Source organism: Hemiscyllium ocellatum, chromosome 3 (assembly GCF_020745735.1).
Source record: "Hemiscyllium ocellatum isolate sHemOce1 chromosome 3, sHemOce1.pat.X.cur, whole genome shotgun sequence".
NCBI classification, from domain to species: Eukaryota; Metazoa; Chordata; class Chondrichthyes; order Orectolobiformes; family Hemiscylliidae; genus Hemiscyllium; species Hemiscyllium ocellatum.
Window position 1 is genome coordinate 120,327,594 of NC_083403.1, and position 21,687 is coordinate 120,349,280.

Sequence of the window (21,687 nt, forward strand, 5' to 3'; positions counted from 1 at the left end):
TGGTGAGTCTGCACCTTAAATTTTAATTAGCTTTAAATTTGTACTTGCCATGCCTAAAGCGTATTCTGACAAAGGATCACTTTTCTGTTAGTGATGTTCTTTTGTTGGTTATGTTCTTTTTGCAATGACAAATTATCATTTCAGGATGTAATCAAACTATATATCAACAACTATTATGTTAGCCTCTTGGAATGCTGAAGAGAACAACCATCAATTTAATAAAAAAAGTGTTTTGTTTTGAATAAAGAACAACCTTGAATAGTGTTTCTCACAAATTTACCTCCCTGATGGTGTAAAGAATGGATTTGTCACACTTGTCTTTCTTGATTTACTTCATTATGCAATGCATTTTTTGCCGATAAGAGACAACTGTTAGTTCTCACTCGGTAGCTCCAAGTCCCAAAAGGTCATGCATAGTTTCAGTTAACTTCTTAAACCTGTCTATGCTCCAACAAGTTGATGAGCCTAAGCTTCTTAAGACATTTCTCCTGGATATAGTGTGGAAACAGATTGCAGTGAAAAATCTCAATCTCTTAAACTGGTTTGAAAGTTGAGGATAAAATAACTGGACTAAAATTTTCTGCACACATCTTACAGAAATGAAAATTATTTTGCAAATCTCATCTCCACCGTGTCAAATTGGCATTATATTATTTTCCAATTTATATGGAGATGCAATTCATGATCCATACTTCAAATATACCTCATCATTCCTTTAGCTTTTCCGTCATGACCAAAATTTTGCATCTGATTTCAATCTGTTGTGAAATAATTCAGTGACACAATAAATCAACACCTTGGTTTTCCTCAGGATGAAATTTGAGAGAGTTCTGGGACCAGTTGCTGCTTCTTGTCCCCCCAGCACAGCTAACATGTTACTCCAAACTTGATAGGCTCTATGTCACAATGTCTGGATTAGTGGTGCTGGAAGAGCACAGCAGTTCAGGCAGCATCCAACGAGCAGCGAAATCGATGTTTTGGGCAAAAGCCCTTCATCAGGAATAAAGGCAGAGAGCCTGAAGCATGGAGAGATAAGCTAGAGAAGGGTAGGGGTGGGGAGAAAGTAGCATAGAGTACAATAGGTAAGTGGGGGAGAGGATGAAGGTGATAGGTCAGGGAGAAGAGGGTGGAGTGGATAGGTGGAAAAGGAGCTAGGCAGGTAGACAAGTCTGGATAAGCCATGGGGACAGTACTGAGCTGGAAGTTTGGAACTAGGGTGAGGTGGGGGAAGGGGAAATGAGGAAACTGTTGAAGTGTATATTGATGCCTTGGGGTTGAAGTGTTCCGAGGCGGAAGATGAAGCTTTCTTCCTCCAGGCGTCTGGTGGTGGAAAGGCAGAAAGGGGCGGGGAGGGAAATATATCCCTGGTGGTGAGGTCTTTTTGGAGGTGGCAGAAATGTTGACAGATGGTTTGGTTTATGCGAAGGTTGGTCGGGTGGAAGGTGAGCACCAGGGGCGTTCTGTCCTTGTTACGGTTGGAGGGGTGGGGTCTGAGGGCGGCGGTGCAGGATGTGGACGAGATGCGTTGGAGGGTCATCCACCGACATTTACGGCTAAACCAAATCATCTGCCGACATTTCTGCCACCTCCAAAAAGACCCCACTACCAGGGATATATTTCCCTCCCCACCCCTTTCCACTGTCCGCAAAGACCATTCCCTCCGTGACTACCTGGTCAGGTTCACGCCCCCCTACAATCCACCCTCCCATCCTGGCACCTTCCCTTGCCACCACAGGAACTGTAAAACCTGTGCCCACACCTCCTCCCTCATCTCTATCCAAGGCCCTAAAGGAGCCTTCCATATCCATCAAAGTTTTACCTGCACATCCACTAATGTCATTTATTATATCCGTTGCTCCTGACGCGGTCTCCTCTACATTGGGGAGACTGGGCGCCTCCTAGCAGAGCGCTTCAGGGAACATCTCCAGGACACCTGCACCAATCAACCACACCACCCTATGGCCCAACATTTCAACTCCCCCTCCCACTCTGCCGAGGACATGGAGGTCCTGGGCCTCCTTCACCGCCACTCCCTCACCACCAGACGCCTGGAGGAAGAATGTCTCATCTTCCGCCTCGGAACACTTCAACCCCAGGGCGTCAATGTGGACTTCAACAGTTTCCTCATTTCCCCTTCCCTCACCTCACCCTAGTTCCAAACTTCCAGCTCAGCACTGTCCCCATGACTTGTCCAAACTTGTCCTACCTGCCTAGCTCCTTTTCCACCTACCCACTCCACCCTCTCCTCCCTGATCTATCACCTTCATCCCCTCCCCCATTCACCTATTGTACTCTATGCTACTTTTCCCCACCCCCACCCTCCTCTAGCTTATCTCTCCACGCTTCAGGTTCTCTGCCTTTCTTCCTGATGAAGGGCATTTGCCCGAAACATCGATTTTGCTGCTCCTTGTATGTTGCCTGAACTGCTGTGCTCTTCCAGCACCACTGATCCAGAATCTGGTTTCCAGCATCTGCAGTTATTGTTTTTACCTCTATGTCTCAATGTTTCTGTCCACCATCTACAAGGCATAATATGACGGAATACTCCCCACGTTCCTGGATAAGAGTAACTCCAATAACACTCAAGAACCTTCACCCCATCCAGACAAAGCAGCCATTTGTTTAACACCACATTCACAACCATCCACTACCTCCACTGATGCTCACTAAGACCAAGATGCAATGCAGAAATTCACTGGCGATTCCCAGACAGCACCTTCCAAGCACATAACCACTTCCACCTTGAAGGACAAGGGCAGCAGATACATGGGAATATCACCAGCTGCAAGTTCCCCTCCAAGCCACTCACCATCCTGACTGGGAAATATATCACCATTCCTTCAAAGTCGCTGGGTCAAAATCCTGGAATTCTTTCCAAAAAGACTTGTGGGTGTTCCGACAATACATCGACTGCAGCAGTTCAAGAAGACAACTCACTATTACCTTCTCAAAGCCAATTAGATTGGGCAATAAATGCTGACCAGCCAACAACACCCACATCTGACAAATCAATTGACAAACAAAACAAATTATTGATGATCCTGATGTTATCAATCTGTACTCCCTTTTTGCTTCCAAAATCCAAACTAAGCAGTTTCTCCTCTGGTGCTCATACAATTTTCAGTTGCGTTAGATTTTCCATGGGTCTCAATGGTGGTGATTTGAGGCCCAATTCTCCATCATGGAGTGTGAGCACTTGGACACAATTACAGATGAATGAAACAAGAAGCACCAGAGCTACGACTGTGACCTGGTTAAACTTTGTGAACTGATATATATCTTATATAGTTACCTGATTAAAAATTCTTTAGACGTGTTGACGTATTTCAGTTTGAATCTACTTGATCTGTTGAGTTTTCGGACTCTGATTTGCCAACTCCCAAGGAATGAAAAGAACCTCAGGATGAGCTGATCATATTCTTTTAAAATTATATTTATCACAATTCTGGCAAAAGAGTTGGAACCTCTTTCACAACATTGGATACAGATCAGAGTGAAACTGGTTGAGTGACACAACCCCAGCAGTTCTTAAGGGGGATGATGCAAGTCACTTCAAATATCTGGATCTTCAAGGGTTCCTTTGAGGTTAAGGGGGCAAATACTAGACCCACAAAAGTGTTTGTACCCACTGCTGATTAGCCTGTGGCTCCCTGCACCTACAACTAGTCGCTTATCCTTCCAACACCTTCACCCTCAACCTGGGTAATTATAGACCAAACCTCTAACTCAATCCTGTGAAGAAGCCATTGGCTTTTCTGCCAAATCTATTTGATCACCAAACTGGTTACTAATGCTCACTGTTTGCTTGTGAAATGTTAACATGGGTATGCGTTAACATGATGATATCTGGTGAACAGTGTGATTGATTAATTGTCTATATGTGGCATTTCATTTATATATTTGTCATGTCCATGTCTTGTTAATTCTTGAATTAACATATGCTTACCCACATGCAAGTCTCACACATTAAAGTGGAATGATGGCCAGGTGGTATTAACACTGAACTTTTAATCGAGAGACTGAGGTAACATCCTCAGGAACTGACTTCAAATCCTACCACAGCAGATGGTTTAATGTGACTTCAATAAAGGTTTGGAGTTAAGAGACTACTGATGACTGTTAATTGATTGCTGTGGGGAAAAAGTAATTTGATTCACTAATGTCCTTTAGGGAAGGAATCTGCCATTATTACCTGGTCTGGCCTACGTGTAACTCCAGACCCACAACAATGTGGTTGAATTTTAATGGTAATTAGGGATGGCCAATAAATTCCGGCCAAATGCATGCCCTCATCCCATGATGGAGCCAAACTTTTTTCCCAGGGTGAAGGATAATATAACAAGAGGTCATATTTTCAAAGTGAGAGGTGGAAAGTTTAAAGGGGATGCACGCAGGAAGTACGTCACACAGAGGGTGGTGGGTGTTTGGAACGTGTTGCCAGCAGAGGTGGTAGAGGCAGGCACAGTAGATTCATTTAAGATGCATCTGGACAGATGCATGAGTAGGTGGGGAGCAGAGGGATACAGATGCTTAGGAATTGGCCAATAGGTTTAGACAGTACATTTGGATCGGCTCAGGCTTGGAGGGCCGAAGGGCTTGTTCCTGGACAGTAAATTTTCTTTGTTCTTTGCTCTTTCTTGAAAGAATTTGACTCGCATCAATGAGATAACCAGTAGTCATTTGGCTCGATGATCTTGCAGTTAGCTGCTAACGTCCTAATGGGAATCCTGATCTTCTTGTGAATTTACATCAATGTCCCTAGATTTACTTAATTTTGTAACTTTTTAAAATAAAAAAATGACCATATATGCTTTGTTATCTTTTATCACTTCATTGTTCAGAAAAAATGTTTGCTTTTAGTTATGTGTCTTGAAATAGTCACATTGAGGAAGACTTCTTCACACTTCTGCTCCTCTATCTTATGGTTTTGTTTGTTTCCTATGTTTAGGACTAAATTAATATAACAAAGTCTCATCAGTTTATAGTTGAAATAGTTATCCTTGTTTGCCTAGAATAAGTTTCATTTTATATTCTGTACTTATGGAGTTTTTTTAGAAGGATTTCTTGGGACATTGGTGAAGCACAGATAGTTGGACCAAGAACCTAACAATGGAATTAAGCGAGACATCTCCCCTCATTGCTGGCATGAATAAATGGGCTGAGTGACCTCCTTTTGTGTTGTGAATTTCTTCTGATTCTATGATTTCTTCAATCTTATTTCTGAGCGTCAAGTGAATCCAGATTCCATACTCAAAATTTAGATTAAAAACCAGTGTGCCTAAGGTCCTTCACTGGCTCTGTTACCATTCTGCCAAACAACGATGTCTTCATGAAGTATTATTGGTATATTATTTCTCAACATAAAGTTTAATGGAAGTATGATTGTGTATGTGGTCCACATATATTGAATCCAATCACTGGATAACAAGCTGAAAAGTATTTATGTTCATTTTTCAGTGGATTATGGCATGTCAGATAATTCAGATTCATTACAATAGTTTTAGCTGACTCCCAGGATAAGTATGTGCATATTTTGTCCAGTTAACCTTAAGCACTATGTCTTTCCACCAAGCAATCAAACTTTTCCTCAAGTCACCTATTCCATCAACTGAAGGAGACACAAAAAGCAAAAGCAAAATTGTGATTCATATGCTAACAGAGAAATAAACACAGGTAACAGGAAGAAAGTAAAAGAAAACATTATAAAAGGATTCATCTTATAAGCAATAACTATAATTCAATTCCAGCAATTTGAGACGTTATGTGCTGTGTAGTAGAATATGTAATGCTCCACTTAATACACAAGTGGCAGAATTTCCCAATTTTCAATAGAAATGTTTTATCAAGAGCCCTGTCCCAAATGGTTCAGAATGACTTATCTCGTGCAATCTTCCATTCTTCCCTTCAATAAATAAGCAATGAGGCAGTCTGGTGTCCTTCTCGGGGAATCATGAGGCTAAAGAAGCAGAAGTGCTTGCCACAGCTGGGCTCATTTTGTTGGCACCAGCTTTAAAGACTTTAAAATACATTCTTCAGATGCTGCAAGCAATGACTGGGCCCTCACACTGTGGTGTCCGACCACTACCACCATAGATGTTGCCCAGAGGAAAGGAAAGCTCACTTTTTACTTCACAGACAGATATCTGGCGGTCTTGGTGGATGAGGAGGTGAGGCAACCTTTTTACCTGCAGACTGCCAGAGGTAGCTACACAAATAAACCAAGTTAGTCTGTACCCAGATTGTAGCTGGAGTCCCGGCAGAGGTAGAAATTCTGGCAGTGCAGGAAGGTCAATGATCTTCTATGCTCCCCAAGGGTAAGTGTTACCACCTTCTCCATGATATCTCACGCTCATGGGGCCTAGACTACTGGACTGAGTGGGGAGTTCCTGGACTAAGAAGGGCAGGATGGTGTCAAGGTATGCAGAGATGAGTTCAGTGGGACAGGAGCAGGATGAGACAATGGGTCAACCGGGAAAGTTAGGTTTGTGAATCTTTGGTAGGAAGTAGAAACTGGTGGCGCTGAGTTCACGGACAATGAGTTTGAAGGCTGTGGATGGGAGATCCCCAGAGGTGGTGAAGTTGTGGATGGTCTGGGAGATGATGGTTTGGTGATGGGAGGTGAGGTCGAGGTCAAGGAGGCAGTAGGAGGATGTGTCTGCGAGTTGGTGCCTGGCTTCAGCAGTGTAGCATCCTGGATTGCTGCTCTCACAATTGTATGCATCATCTCCATTTAAAGGCTCTTACCCACCTCATCCTCCCAAACCACTCATCCTTCCTGCCCTCGGCATTTACTGCTCATTCACTGGAAACACCTCACCACCTCTGTTGCTTGTGCATCACCACTAACTGCTCATCAATTCAGTTCCATCACACTCAATTCCTCACTTTATCCTGTTGCAGGAAACAATGACCCCAACCTCAAAAGTAATGTCTCTAATGAATGCTGAAAGAACTGCCTTTAATCCAGGACAGGTTTGCACTTAACCTGCAGGACTGACCTTAGCCAATTTCCTGGACTAGAATAAGGGTTGCAGGGCCCCCTAACTGACTGTAGACTTCTTCACCCCATTAAAACTGTTCGCTTTTGATGCTGATAATTGAATATTCACTTGAGGTATGCATGGTGTGATTGCCAGATAAACTGCTGGCACATGCTATTGGTTTAATGTTTATGTAGCACAATTACTGCTTGACACTTCAGTGCTCCCCCCTGCAGCAAGCTGTCTACCTGTCCCTCTGCAAAATAAAGCAGTACAAACCAAAAAGACCACTATCTTGTAACTAAGTGCTGGAGACTCTCCGTACTAAGGAAGCAATGTGACCCACTCTGAGGTTGACAGTCCATAAATCCTGTAGCTATAAGAGCATGTCAAAGGCTAGGAATACTGCAGCAAATGGCTCACCTCTTAGTTCCCCAAATGTGTCCAGCATCTACAAGGCAGAAGTCAAAAATGTAATACAATACTTTCCACTTGGCTGGATGAGTGTTGCTTCAACAATACCTGAAGAAGCTGCACACTATCCAAGACAAGGCAGCCTGTTTGATTGATGCCACATCCACAAATATTCACTTCTTACATCACTGACACACTAGTAGGAGTGTGTATCATTTACAAAGTTCGCAGCAGAAATTTGCCAAAGATCTTCAAACAGCACCTTTCAACCTCACAGCCACTACCATCTAGAAAGGCAGTAGATTCTTGGAGGCACTTCCAACTATAAGTTCTCCTCCTTGGTGTGATGGGTGAGAATTACCCTCCATTCTGATTGGCCATTATAACTATGGAGCTTCATTCATTTCACATTTTTGTCAGGCTTCTGAAAGCACTTCAGTTTTGAAGATTCTTTGTGCTCACTTGTCTGTTTCAACAGCACCTACATCCCCAATCATCAAGAGAAATCCAACCACTGTCATTCATTAGTTGGTAAACAAAAAGGTGAATAATTGGAAGCTCATCTCAGACAAAGTCATGATAGCCGATGCCTGAATGAAAATGCAAACTCAGGAATTATATATGGACCTGAAATTTACTTACAAGTATCTACAGAAATTGTCTCCTTTACCAAAGTGGCATGATAGCTCAGTGGTCAGCATTGCTCTCTCACAGTTGCAGGGAAATGGGTTTGGTTCCACCCTCAGGCAATTGCATGTATGAAGTTTGCACATTCTCCCCACATTTGCCTGGGTTTCCTCAAGGTACTGCAGTTTTCTCCCGCAGCCCAAAGGTGGGTTGGCCCATGCTAATTCTCTCACAGTGTGCAGGCTAGGTGGGTTAACTATGAGAAATTCAGGGAGATAGAGTAGGGGTGAGGGTCTGGATGGGCTGCTCTTCAAAGGGTTGCTATGGACTTGATGGGCTGAATGGCCTGCTTTCACCTTGTAGGCATATTATGATTAATTACCTCTCTACAGTACTTCCCATGTTTTGTGCATTTATTTCTAATTTCCAGAATCCACTGGTGTTTTTCTCTTGTAGATGCATCACTCTTGCTATTCCTGAGTTACTTCATTATAAAGTGTAATTTTTTTTATCATTGAGATTAGTTACAGATGGCTTCTTAAATCTGTTTCTACTTCAACAATTGATCAACCTCAGCTCCTTGATACTCAATGCAGGGTGGAAACTGACTGAGGTGGAAATTCTCAATTAGTTCAACTGGTTTGAAGGTTCAGAGTAAAGAGGGGCTTGACTGAAAGTTTCTGCATACATTCACAAAGATGGAACCTGTTTTCCAAATCCGTGCCTGTCTTGAGTGATATTATTATTATTTTTCAACCAACTAGTGTGAAGGTGCAATTGCCAATCTAATAAAACAAATGAAAAAAAACAAATACTTTTCCGTTAAAAATTATTGACTTTATTTTGTGATACATTTGATGATGCTTTAAACTGATGTTTAAAAAAACAGCAAGGAGAAAGCAAGAGGAATATTTTTTTCTTCTGACTGGGACCTAAGACCACTTGTTATTCCCTGCTGCTTTCCTATTTGTGATACAGTGCCCTGCACACTGGTGTTTAAGTCTGCGATCTTTCTGGCCTTTCTGCTCTTTATGCCTGGTACTAGTCAGTATCTCCCACATATACTGAGACCACAGACAGCTCAAAATTGTCTTGCTGATTTTACTTTTATTAAACCTTGTCTTTATATCACAGCAACTTTAAAAATATGAACAGCACTTATGAAGGAAAGAGAAAATATATATACACTGAAAAATTGGAAGAAAAATTGATTTATGTTCAAGAGTAGTGAAATAGAAAATTAAAAACCAAAAGACTTGAAATACTCAGCATGTCTACCAACAGCTGTAAAGAGAGGAATCAAGTTAATGTTTCAGATCAAGTAATGAAATGGGATTGTAGCAAGTTAAGAACATGAAGATAGTACATGCATGGCAGACTGTATCACCGCAGCCAGTACAGACTTTTTGTTTATTATTAAACATGATTTCTACCTGATTAATTCTTTGGAACTTCTGTTCATACAGTATTTAATAAATTAAGAACAGTATGTTTTAAAAATAGATTACCTTGATCCATGTCCCAAATCAAGACCATAGCATTCATAACCACACTCACAGACTTTGACAACATAAAGATAGGACTATAAGTGTCTGCTGTAAGGGATATTCCTTTCCCAACATAGTGTTCCCTCCCCATACACCTCACTTACATAGCCTTCTCTGTGAACTGGAGGCAAGTGTCGGAAGAAAATGGAAAACAGTTCTTGGAATGAAGGAATGCACCTGATCATAGAATCCCTACAGTGCAGATAGAGCCCATTTGGCCATCAAGTCTGCACCAAACTGAAGTGCATCCCACTCCTATTCCTGTAACCCTGCATTTACTATGGCTAACCCACCTAACCTGCACATTCTTGGACACTACAGGGCAGCTTAGCACCTAAATCCACCTAATCTGTATATCTTTGGGCTGTGGGAGGAACCTGGAATACCCAATGGAAATGTACGCAGACATGGGGAGAATTTGTAAAATCTACACCCAGCTCTGTGACATTACAAGGCAGCAGTGCTAACTGTTGAGCCACAGTACACAGGAAAACGTTGAGAATTTGGACGTATATCCATTGGAATGTAGAAGAATGAGAACTGATCTTATTGAAATAGCTCGGATGCTCATTAGGGTTTGACAAGGTGGATGTTGAGACGATGCTTCCTTATCATGTGCGAATATAGATTTGGGGGTGGGCAGAGTTCCAGAATAAGGGATCTCCCATTCACAACAGAAATAAGAAGAAATTTATTTTCCACTGGGATGGTTAATCTGCAGCATTCTCTTCCCAAGAGGAGAGGATGCTGAATTAGATTTGGAATGACAAGGAAGTTGTGGACATTTTGGACAGCGAGCTGGTAGAAAGCATGAAAGTGGAGTTGAGGTCATGATTACATTAGATGATAATCTTACAGAATTGTGAAACAGGATAAAGACAATGGAGAAAGGAATAAAAAGGATAATATGATGAGGGAGGGTGAGTTGAAAAGGGAATAAATAAAATATGGCTCATGTGGAACTGAAACACTGGCATGAAAAAAAGGAGGCAAATGTCATGTCCCTATGTACATACATATTTTAGTCTTTTCAGCTTTGTAGACTACAGGAGGTCTCACCCAAATGTTCTATCAGTGAGTCTCATACCATTGAAAGTAGTTTAGCTTTGATATTTGTAGATTAATGCCTATTAAAACAGAGCTGTGGAGGAATATTTTGATGAGTTTGTGTGAATAAACATATGACACAAAAAATATTGTATAAATATTGTTATCGTGCACATAAGACTAATATCCTAAAGTAACAACTTACCAAATGGATAAGATTTTACTTTATATAAATCAACCACAATGCAACAGGCAAACTCTATTCAGTGGGCAATGCAACACCAGCAGATGACACAGATTTACTATCAATCCTCTAATCACATATGGCATCCTATTCAGCCAGAGAATCCTTCAAAACTCCTTCTTCCTTTGGTAACATTGCTGTTCCAAATTTCACACACGATTCAAATAGCCAATTCTCTTACAGCTGCCACACACAACCAATTGAGTTCCATGAACACAGTGTTCACTGAAATGACTTGCTCTGTTTCATGAATCCCTTAAGAACAATTAAAGTAGCAGCAACAGTAATTTTACTTTGTGATGCCCATTGCTAAATGTAGTCTTCAGGTCTTTTCAGTTCAGTTGTCCCAGACATTACGATCCCCAACCTCCAGCACTGTTCCTTTTGAAGTCTGATGTCTGATGGTTCTGTTTTAGTTTCGGTTTCAGTCAGCTTCAGCTTTCTTAGTAATCCAAAAGTAAACAAGGATTTTACATAAGTCGTTACATCACAGCTAGGCATCCAAATACACAAATCCCTTTCATGGGGAGCTGAGGTTTCAGTTACTTTCAGGTAGGAACTTCTCAAATGACAGACACTTTGAAACCAAAGTTAATGGGATTCTTGAACCATGACATTGTAAGCAAAGCATTGCACTTTGTCTTTTTTGTTTATTTATGCAGGGAATGTGGGCTTTATTCGCTGCACCAGCTCTTATTGTCCAGCTCTAATTGCTCTTGAAAATGTGGTACTCAGCTGCCTTCTTGAATTGCTGCAGACCATTTGGTGTGGTACACTCACAATGCCATTAGGGAGGCAGTTCTGGGATTTTGACCCAGACATATTAAAGGAATATTTCCAAGTCAGGATGTGATTGGAGAAGATCTTGCAGGTGACGGTGTTCCAACGTATCTGCTGCCCTTGTCTTTCTAGACAGTAGTGGTCATTGATTTGAAAGGTGCTGACCGTAGATCCTTAGTGATTTCCTACAGTGTATCTCATAGTTAGTACACACTGTTGCTACTGTGCATCATTGCAGGAGAGAGTAAATATTTTGAGGATGTGACGCCAATTCAGTGGGCTGCTTTGCAATGGATTATATCAAGATTCTTGTGTGTTGTTAGCGCTGCAACTCTTAACAGCAATTGGGGAGCATTCTATCACATTCCTGATTTGTCCCTTGAAGATGATAGACAGGCTTTGGGAAGTTAGAAGGTGAGTTACTCCCTGCAGAGTTCCTCGCTTCCAACCTACTCTTGGAGCCATCGTATTTTTGTCATTCGGTTTCTGGTTAATGGCAACCCTAGAAGATTGAGTGCAGGAGAATCAATTATGGCAATGCCATTAAATGCTACGGGATGATGATTAAGTTCTCTCTTGTTAAAAGTGGTCATTCCTGGCATTTGTGAGCAATGGGTGTTATATGCCACTTGTCAGCCAAAATTGGATATTGTCCTGGACTGACTGCATTTGGGCTTGGACTGCTTCAGCATCGAAGTCATCGTGAATGGTGCTGATGAATGCACAATCATTAGCAAACATTCCCACTAATAGCTATTCAAATTCATTGAACTGTTCATTTTGCATTCTGAAGTCATTAACAGAAATATCAGTGATGCACAGGAACTTGTCAGCACATAAGAGAAAAGATAGGACACTAATTCTAAAGAAACTACTTTGATAGCATTAATATTTACCAATTTTGATTTTAAAATTACACTTAAAGGGCAGCTGGTTCCTTTTTCTTGAAGAGATTCTAATGAACTGCCTTCATTTCGAATTCAATTCAGCAATCATTCTTTCTTGATCCCAAAGTTTATGAAGTGATTTTTTTTTGTTTGAACTGCACTAATTATACCAAATTATTAGATATGAAGCCAGTTAACTGAAGTAATATAGACAGTGTATCATTCTCAGCAAATTCAATGGAATATATTGATTTTTTATTAAGCAAATATTGGCACTGCTAGAAGGCAAATTCATACATATGAGAGAAAGTGAGTTTGAAATAAAGCAGAAAAGCTATTATTTCACAATATTTTAAGATAATAAGAGGAAGAAGAAATTGTTGAGCTAACATCTTGATAACAGGAAGATGTGTCCATCTCAAGCACTGCCTTTTGCCCAGGGTAAAAAAAAAGTCTTGCTTCTTTTAAAGTTGTTGGTGAAGCAGCAATGGCTTTAACAGAATATGCCATGAATTTACTTTGAAGGAGTGAAAAGTTCCATCTCAGTTTTCAGAATAATAACAAAATCCCCTTGAAACTTTGTATGTGAATTATATCTGGACCCTCTGCAACCCACCCAGATTTATGAAGCTAACTGTAACTAATCTTTATGATAAAAAAATTAGCACTTTATAATGAAGTAACTCATGAATAGCAAGAACAATGCATCTACAAGAGAAATACACCCGTGGATTCTGGAAATTTGAAATAAATGCACAAAACATTGGAAGTACTCAACAAATCTGACAGCATCTGTAGAGAGGTATTAATCATAGTATGCCTCCATCACCCACCCAGACTCAGAACACCCAACTGTTGAATTAATATAACTAACCTCATTGGCATATAGCACTATTAATGACCCCCATTAAGTCTGGAACCTCTCAGCACATCTACGGTGATGAAAAGTATTGAGGAAATTCCAATGAAATACAAGATGACAACTTGATATGTGTCTATTTTATATTTAAGAACAGTTATTGTGAAGCGCCATGGATTTTCAAGCCTCAACACTATTCTGTGTTAATAAAAGCCACTCATTGCCTTTCACTTAACAATAATAAGAAAACAAAGAACTGCAGCTATCTGAAACAAAAAAGAGAAATTGCTGCAAAAGGTCAGCAGATTTAATAGAGAGAAAATCAGATTTAACATTTCGAGTCTAGTGATCATTCGTCAGAATTATTCAGTTTCTTTGCACTTTTTTTTCATGACCGGTCCCGATCAGGAGGACATGTAAATAGCATGGCTTAAATTTTAGAGATCTGAGATCTGAATCAACAGTGTAATCAAGTACCTCCTGGACTCATTAGATTGAAGCATTATTCTGAGGCCATGCTGACTCTGAAGTTGCAAGTATCAGATTTGTGAACTTTGTCAATATGGGTACAGTCAGAAAAATAATGAGAAATTAAAGGGTTGTTTAAGAGAAAGTAATGAGGTGGAAACAAATTTAATAACAAAAAAAACTTCAAAAATAAATAAAATGTGAAGGAATTAGATGCTGCACTGGCTAAAGTTAATCTTCACAGTCAGAGAGATGATTGGACAGAAATGAATAATTTCCATTTTGTTCATGAAGTCCTTACACTTGTGACAATACCTTACAACCTCTCGTCAAAAACAAAACCAGGACAAAATAAGCCTTTTAAATGATAGCAAAGATACCAAACAGGCTACTTGAGGATGACTTAAATAAACAAGTTGTGAGGCCTTTAGGTTTCTTTTTTAAAAGTTAAAACAATAGAAGCAATCTGAATGGGTGTGGTCAGCTCTCACAGATCCAGATTTCTGGATTTTTGTTTTTTAGTAACATCAGAAGCTGCTTGGGGTCTCAAAGCAGTTAGAAGCTTCAGTGAATGTCTCTTGGCTGCTATACTCTGAATTTTCCCTTGATATTTCTTTCTCCTGCATTGGAGTATTGCATCTAAGAATCTGTATCTGAATTTACCTTTTTGCCAAGAGGTGTGTTTATGAAATGTTACCATATTGGAACAGTTATTATTATTCAGTTAAGTTTTCCAAAAATTAAGTTATTGTAAATTCCTCTTTCTTTAGTTTGCATTTTAACTATAGTGTAGTTTGACCGAAACATCGTATCTGGAAAACAGTACTTCATATCTACCTTTGAATTAAGAAAAAGTTAGGGTCTAGGCTATCTTCTTAAAATGTTGTGGTTCTGTTCGCCGAGCTGGGAATTTGTGTTGCAGACGTTTTGTCCCCATCTAGGTGACATTCTCAGTGCTTGGGAGCCTCCTATGAAGTGCTTCTGTGATGTTTCCTCCGGCATGTATAGTGATTTGTATCTGCCACTTCCGGTTGTCAGTTCCATCTGTCCGTTGCAGTGGTCGGTATATTGGGTCTAGGTCAATGTGCTTGTTGATTGAATCTGTGGATGAGTGCCACGCCTCTAGGAATTCCCTGGCTGTTCTCTGTTTGGCTTGTCCTACAATAGTAGTGTTGTCCCAGTCGAACTCATGTTGCTTGTCATCTGCGTGTGTGGCTACTGAGGATTGCTGGTCATGTCGTTTTGTGGCTAATTAGTGTTCATGGATACGGACCGTTAGCTGTCTTCCTGTTTGTCCTATGTAGTGTTTAGTGCAGTCTTTGCATGGGATTTTGTACACTAAGTTGGTTTTGCTCATGCTGGGTATCGGGTCCTTCGTTCTGGTGAGTTGTTGTTTGAGAGTGGCTGTTGGTTTGTGTACTGTTATGAGTCCTAGTGTTCGCAGTAGTCTGGCTGTCAGTTTGGAAATGCTCTTGATGTATGGTAGTGTAGCTAGTCCTTTGGGTTGCAGCATGTCCTCATTCTGTTGTCTTTCCCTTAGGCATCTGTTGATGAAATTGCATGGGTATCCGTTTTTGGCGAATACATTGTATAGGTTTTCTTCTTCCTCTTTTTGCAGTTCCAGTGTACTGCAGTGTGTTGTGGCCATTTTGAATAGTGTCTTGATGCAACTTCTTTTGTGTGTGTTGGGGTGGTTGCTTTCGTGGTTCAGGACTTGGTCTGTGTATATGGCTTTCCTGTAGCCATGAAACGACATGACCAGCTATCCTTAGTAGCCACACATGCAGATGATAAGCAACATGAGTTCGACTGGGACAACACTACTATTATAGGACAAGCCCCAAACAGAGAACAGCCAGGGAATTCTTAGAGGCATGGCACTCATCCACAGATCCAATCAATAAGCACATCGACCTGGACCCAATATACCGACCACTGCAGCGGACAGCTGGAACTGACAACCGGAAGCGGCAGATACAAATCACTATAAATGCTGGAGGAAACATCACAGAAACGGTTCACAGGAGGCTCCCAAGCACTGAGGATGTCACCTAGACAGGGGACAAAACGTCTGCAACACAAATTCCCAGCTCGGCGAACAGAACTACAACAACGAGCACCCAAGCTACAAATCTTCTCACAAACTTCGAACCTTCTTAAAATATTTTCAGGAGATCTCGTTGGCCCAGAACACACTGAAATGATTTGTTTTAACTTCGTGTGGTCTGCTTAGCCTGCAACTACGTTGTCTTTATAGGAACTTCAGTTGAATAGGGGGTCTGGCAAGGAGATATCATGTAGTTTGTTGTATGTGCATTCTTAATAGATATGTTTATAATTAATAATGCTCAGAGGACGCACAACATTTTCAGCTGGTGATTTCATGGTTCTTCACATTTAAAACATTCTCCTTCGAAATCAGTGGCCTAAAAATTTTCAAGCGCTCATTTTTGGGCATTTTATTGGGAGTGGAAGAAATAGAAGTTAAATATCCCGCAGTAGGAGATGCTCCTGTATTAAGCCTCCAGACTAGCTGTCATAGAGCCACTACATCTTGCCAGAAAGAAATGCAGCAAAATAGAGCATCTGAAACCTTCAGATGAAGGCTGAAATCTCTGAGCCAGCACCTATTCCAATAGCTCGCGTTGTTTGATTTCCAAGTAGCAAACATAACTACCCAATTTCAATTGTACATACAAAGATAATTGTACTTCACTGGATTTACAGAATGTATTTTACAAAACTCTAGCTAAAGTATATATAATCTGCAGAAGTTGTCCCAGTTGGATGATATTCATCACACAATATGATTAAGCAGGCATTTCTCTTAATGCTATTAAGTCCTGAGGAGGAAGAACTTGACATGGGATTGCAGGTTCTAATCTTCTTGAATTTTTTTTTCTGAGTTTAACAAATTATTTATACACAATTACAATTCTTGACTCCTTTGCTCAATATGATTCTGAGAAAATGAACTTCTGGGTTAAAATCCCACAACAGATTTGAACATAATCTGGGCTGGCATATAAACCATGGAAACAGAAACAGGCCATTCATCGATTCAAGTCTGGACTTTATTAAATAAGATCACGGCTGATTTGACAATCCCTTACTGATCTATCTATTTCAGCTTTGAATATATTTATTGACACAGCCTTAACAGCAATCTGTGATAAAAAAATTCACAAATTCAGAGAAGAGGTTCCCTCTTCCCTCTTCCCTCTTAAACGTGTGACCTCTTTATTCACAGACTATGCCTCTCATCCTAGATTCTCCCACAAGGTGAAACAATCTTTCTGTTTCTACCCTGTCAAGTCTCCTATGAATCTTGTGTGTTGTGATAAGGGTGTCTTTCATTGTCCTAAAGTCCAATGAGTCCACGCTCAATCTACTCAATATCTTCTCATATGACAATCACTTCATACCTAAATAAGCCTATTGAATCCCCTCTGTATTGTCTCCTATGTGAGCATATCTTTCCTTAGATAAGAGACCCCAAATTGTTCACAGTATTCCAATTATGGTCTGACAAATGCATTATATAGTTTTAACAAAATCTCTCGATTAGTGATTTTTGAGAAGATTTATAGCTCAGGTTCATAATAAGTCAGTAAGTTAGCTATAAGCAAGAAAACCTTCAAGTTCAGTGAGCTAACTTACAGACTTAAAATCTCCCTATTTTTATAGTTCATTCCCTTTGAAATAAAAGCAGACATTCCATTTGCCATTAGACATTTTAAATGAATGGGCAAAACTTTGGCAGATGGAATATAATGTGGGTAAAGGAGAAATGATACCCTTTGATGTGAAGAATAAAGGAGCTGAAATTATTTAAATGGAGAATGATTATGGAAAGCTGCAGTACAGCGAAATCTAGGAGATCTCATGCATAAAGCACAAATGGCTAGCGCCTGGGATCAACAGGTAGCAGGGAATTTTTGCAATTATTTCAAAGGGAATGGAGTATAAAAGTAGAAGGTGTCTCTGCAGACTCTTTGTGTCATACTTACAACTTGCCTTCCAATTTATTTTCATATCATCTCCAGAATTGACGATAGTACATTCACTTTCTTCATCCAAATCATTAACATATGTTGTAAATAATTGTGGCCTCAGCACTGCTCCTTGTGGTATTCCATTAATTAAAGGCTACCATTCTATAAGTACCTCAACTGTGCTAACGTTTTATCTTCTATTAGTTAACCAATTCTCTATTCAAGCTAACATATTGTCGCCAATACCATGGGCTCTTTTTAAGTAACTTAACGTGTAATGTATTATCAAATCTCTTATGAAAATCCAAATATACTTATATCCTCTGCTTCCGTTTTATTTATCCTGCTTGCTACCTCCTCAGATTCCTAATAAATCTGTCAGATGTTATTTCTTCTTTGGGAAACCATGCTGACAGCTTAATCATATAATGTATTTCTAAATGCTCAGCGATTTCATTTTTAATAATGGTCTTTCTGATAGTTTCTCAATAAGAGAAACTCTGTGACTATAACAGATGCTCAGTTAATTGGTCAATAATTCCCTGTTTTGTTTTCCTTCCTTTCTTATGCAAAGGAGTTTTCCAATCTCCTAGAACATTTTCAAAATCTAATGATTCTTGGAAGGTGACTACCAGTGCATTCACTAACCTCATAGCTGCTACTTAAAAATACTGCCATTGAGTCCACTTTAACAGCCTTTAGCCCCATTAATTTCTGTAGCGATAGTTATTATATTTATTCCATCTCCTCCTTTCCCCCCTTGATTATTTTATTACTTAGGAATGTTATTAATTTCTTCTGCTGTAAAGACTCATGCAGTGTACGGGGGAACTTCAATTATCCAGCATTCAATGATCTGAACATCTGATTATCCAGCAAGATTGCAAGATCCCGATGCTTGGCTGAACAATGTTATCTGGAATTTGATTAACCAAATAAATACTCCCCGCCTATGTCCGTCGGGTAATTGAGGTTCCTCTGCTCGTTCATTTGCTCTGCCATTTCCTCAGTCCAGTATTATCTGTTTTCTAAAGGACTCATGTTCATTTTGACCTCGCTCTTTGAATCATAGAATCCCTACAGTGTGGAAACAGGCCAGTCAGCCCAATAAGTCCACACTGATCCTCCAAAGAATAATGCACCCAGACCCATTCCCCTATCCTATATTTACTCCTGACTAATGCACTTAACCAACACATCCCTGAACAACATGGGCAATTTAGCATGGCCAATTCACCTTAACTGCACATCTTTGGATTGTGGGAGGAAACCAAAGTACCTAGAGGAAATCCACACAGACATGGTGAGAAAATGCAAACTCCACGCAGACATTCAATTGAGGTTGGAATCAAACCTGGTTCACTGGCACTGTGAGGCAAGAGTGCTAACCACTGAGCCACCATGCCACCTTCTGGCCTTCTATCTCAATATTATTGACATGTGTACCCTCAAAGTTTATCTTCTATACCTTTATTGTTTTTTTGGTTCTCTTTTGTTGGATATAAAAATGATCCCAATCTTCTGATTCCTACTATTTGCCACATTCTGTATTTTGTCTTTGAATGTGCTGATGTCTTTACCTTGCCTAGTTAACTATGGTTGAGCTATCATATTCCTAGAATCCTTCTTCCTCACTGAGAAAAATCTTTGCTGTGAACCATGAACTATTTTCTTAAACATCTGCCATAGTTCCATCATTGCTGCTAAAATCCTTTCCCAAACTATTCCAGGCAGTTATGCCCTCATTTCTTAAAATTACTCTTACTTAAGTTTAACACCGTTGTTTTTGATCTATGTTCTTCCCTCTCATTCTAGTTACTGCTTCCTAAGTATCTGTCATTCTGACATCATTTATTAAATCTGCCTCATTACATATCACCAGATTCAAAACAGTCCTGAATATACACTATGAATTCTTCATGGCCCGACCTCCGCCAAATTGGTATAACAATGTACATTGTGTTTGAAGCCACCCATAATTAATGCATTACCTTTCTTGATAGATCCTCATTATTGCCTGATTTATTTTCTGCCCATTATATAACTACTCTTACCAAAGGTTTATACCCATTTTTATTTCTTACCTTCAAATACATGGATTCCACATCTTCTGACCCTAGATCATTTCTTATGATCATATTTATACTACCTAGTCTGAATAATGCCACCCATTTCATTCCTGCCTGTCCTTTTGAAAAGTCATATACTTCTGAATATTTAGTTCCTGGCTTTGAACTCCTTGTAAGTGTGTATAATGGCTATATGATCATACCCATTAACCATTAGTTGTGCTGTTAATTTGCTTATTTTCTCTCCACTATTGAACACATTCAAGTAAAGAGCTCTTGATTTTGTCCCTTTACCACATACCAGTGGGGCTCTGAAAACAAGTGAAGAGTTAGATAAGGCATTAAATTCTGTGTGTCAATGTTGGTTTAAGATAGCCCATGGCACAATTTGAAGAAGATTTGTATAGTTCCCCCACCTCATGCAATGTCATCGAAACAAATGAACTAATGATTTTTATCCTTGCTATTTGCAGGCACTTTCTGTTTAGACGTTTGTGGCTGTGTTTTTCTGCATAGTTCTCAGGATTATCATCGCAATTATAACTATCAGAACCATCCAGTACTGGGGTTAGATTGTAACGTTAGGAACAGTCTTCTTTTTATATTTCAAAAATACACTTTATTCCTACAAAAAAAATCTAGAATGATAAGTACAGTATATGGAACATAATAGTATTATTCCTAGAAATATCTCACAGACTGGTAATGCTGTGTTCTGTGCATATTGAAGATGAATGGAACTATTATGGCAGGTTTAGACCCAAGACACCAAAGTCATTTTCTGGCTGCTATCAGTTGTGAAGAAGGATTACTGAACTGGAAATGTTAACTCTACTTTCCCTCCACCGATGCTGTCAGACATGTTGAATTTCTTCAGCATTTTCTGTTTTTGTTTCAGATTTCCAGGATCCACAGTTCGTTGTTTTATTTTAGGAAATTATCTGGTTATTTGTTAAGCATATCTATTCGTCATTTCAACTACGCTACTGGAGAAATCAGTCACAAGTGGTAATTCTGCGTTAAGGAAAATAACACAGTAAAGCAGTTTCCAAGCAGTGAAAGCAAAAACTATGACCTTTCCAAGACAAGCTAATGGATGCTGCTTCTTTCTTTCCTGAAATGGCTAAAAAGTTTCATTATTGACTTGGAGTAAGGAACTCTTCTTGAGGAGATTAGTCCAACGTCTAATTCACAGAGTAACTCAGTCTCATTAGAATTATTCAGCATCCACATTGATCTACAATCTAGCTGCAGCATAGACCACATAAAACAGAAAATGTTGTCCATGCACAGAGTTCCTCAGGTGCTCAGTGGTTCTGCACCCCATCATCATCAAAGGCTGTTACCATATAGTGAGAGCACTCACTGAATTGGATATATCCTACATAAGAAGGGCATTTCAATCTTAAAGCTTCATTTTAAATTGAACGAAAATTGGAAAAACAAGATAGTGGCTGCCATAATGAAGGCCTTAAATTGACTGCTGTTTGTCAATCTGCATACAAAGGAAGCACATGGTGAGGTCAGTGCAGGAGAGAGAGAGAACGAAACTGACACAGCAGTGAACCTGCACAGTTACTGCCCTTGCTGTTTGAATCCATGTATCGCTGGACATCGAAGTGCATTGGGGAAACTTAACAAACAATGAAATTCACAACTGATCTTGGAGGAACTGTTTGGACGAAGTTCACAGCACAAAAGCAGAAAAGTACATTGTTTTAAAGTGGGACTTACAGAAAGTCTGCAGTAGTGAGTAGAGTGGGTTCTTTC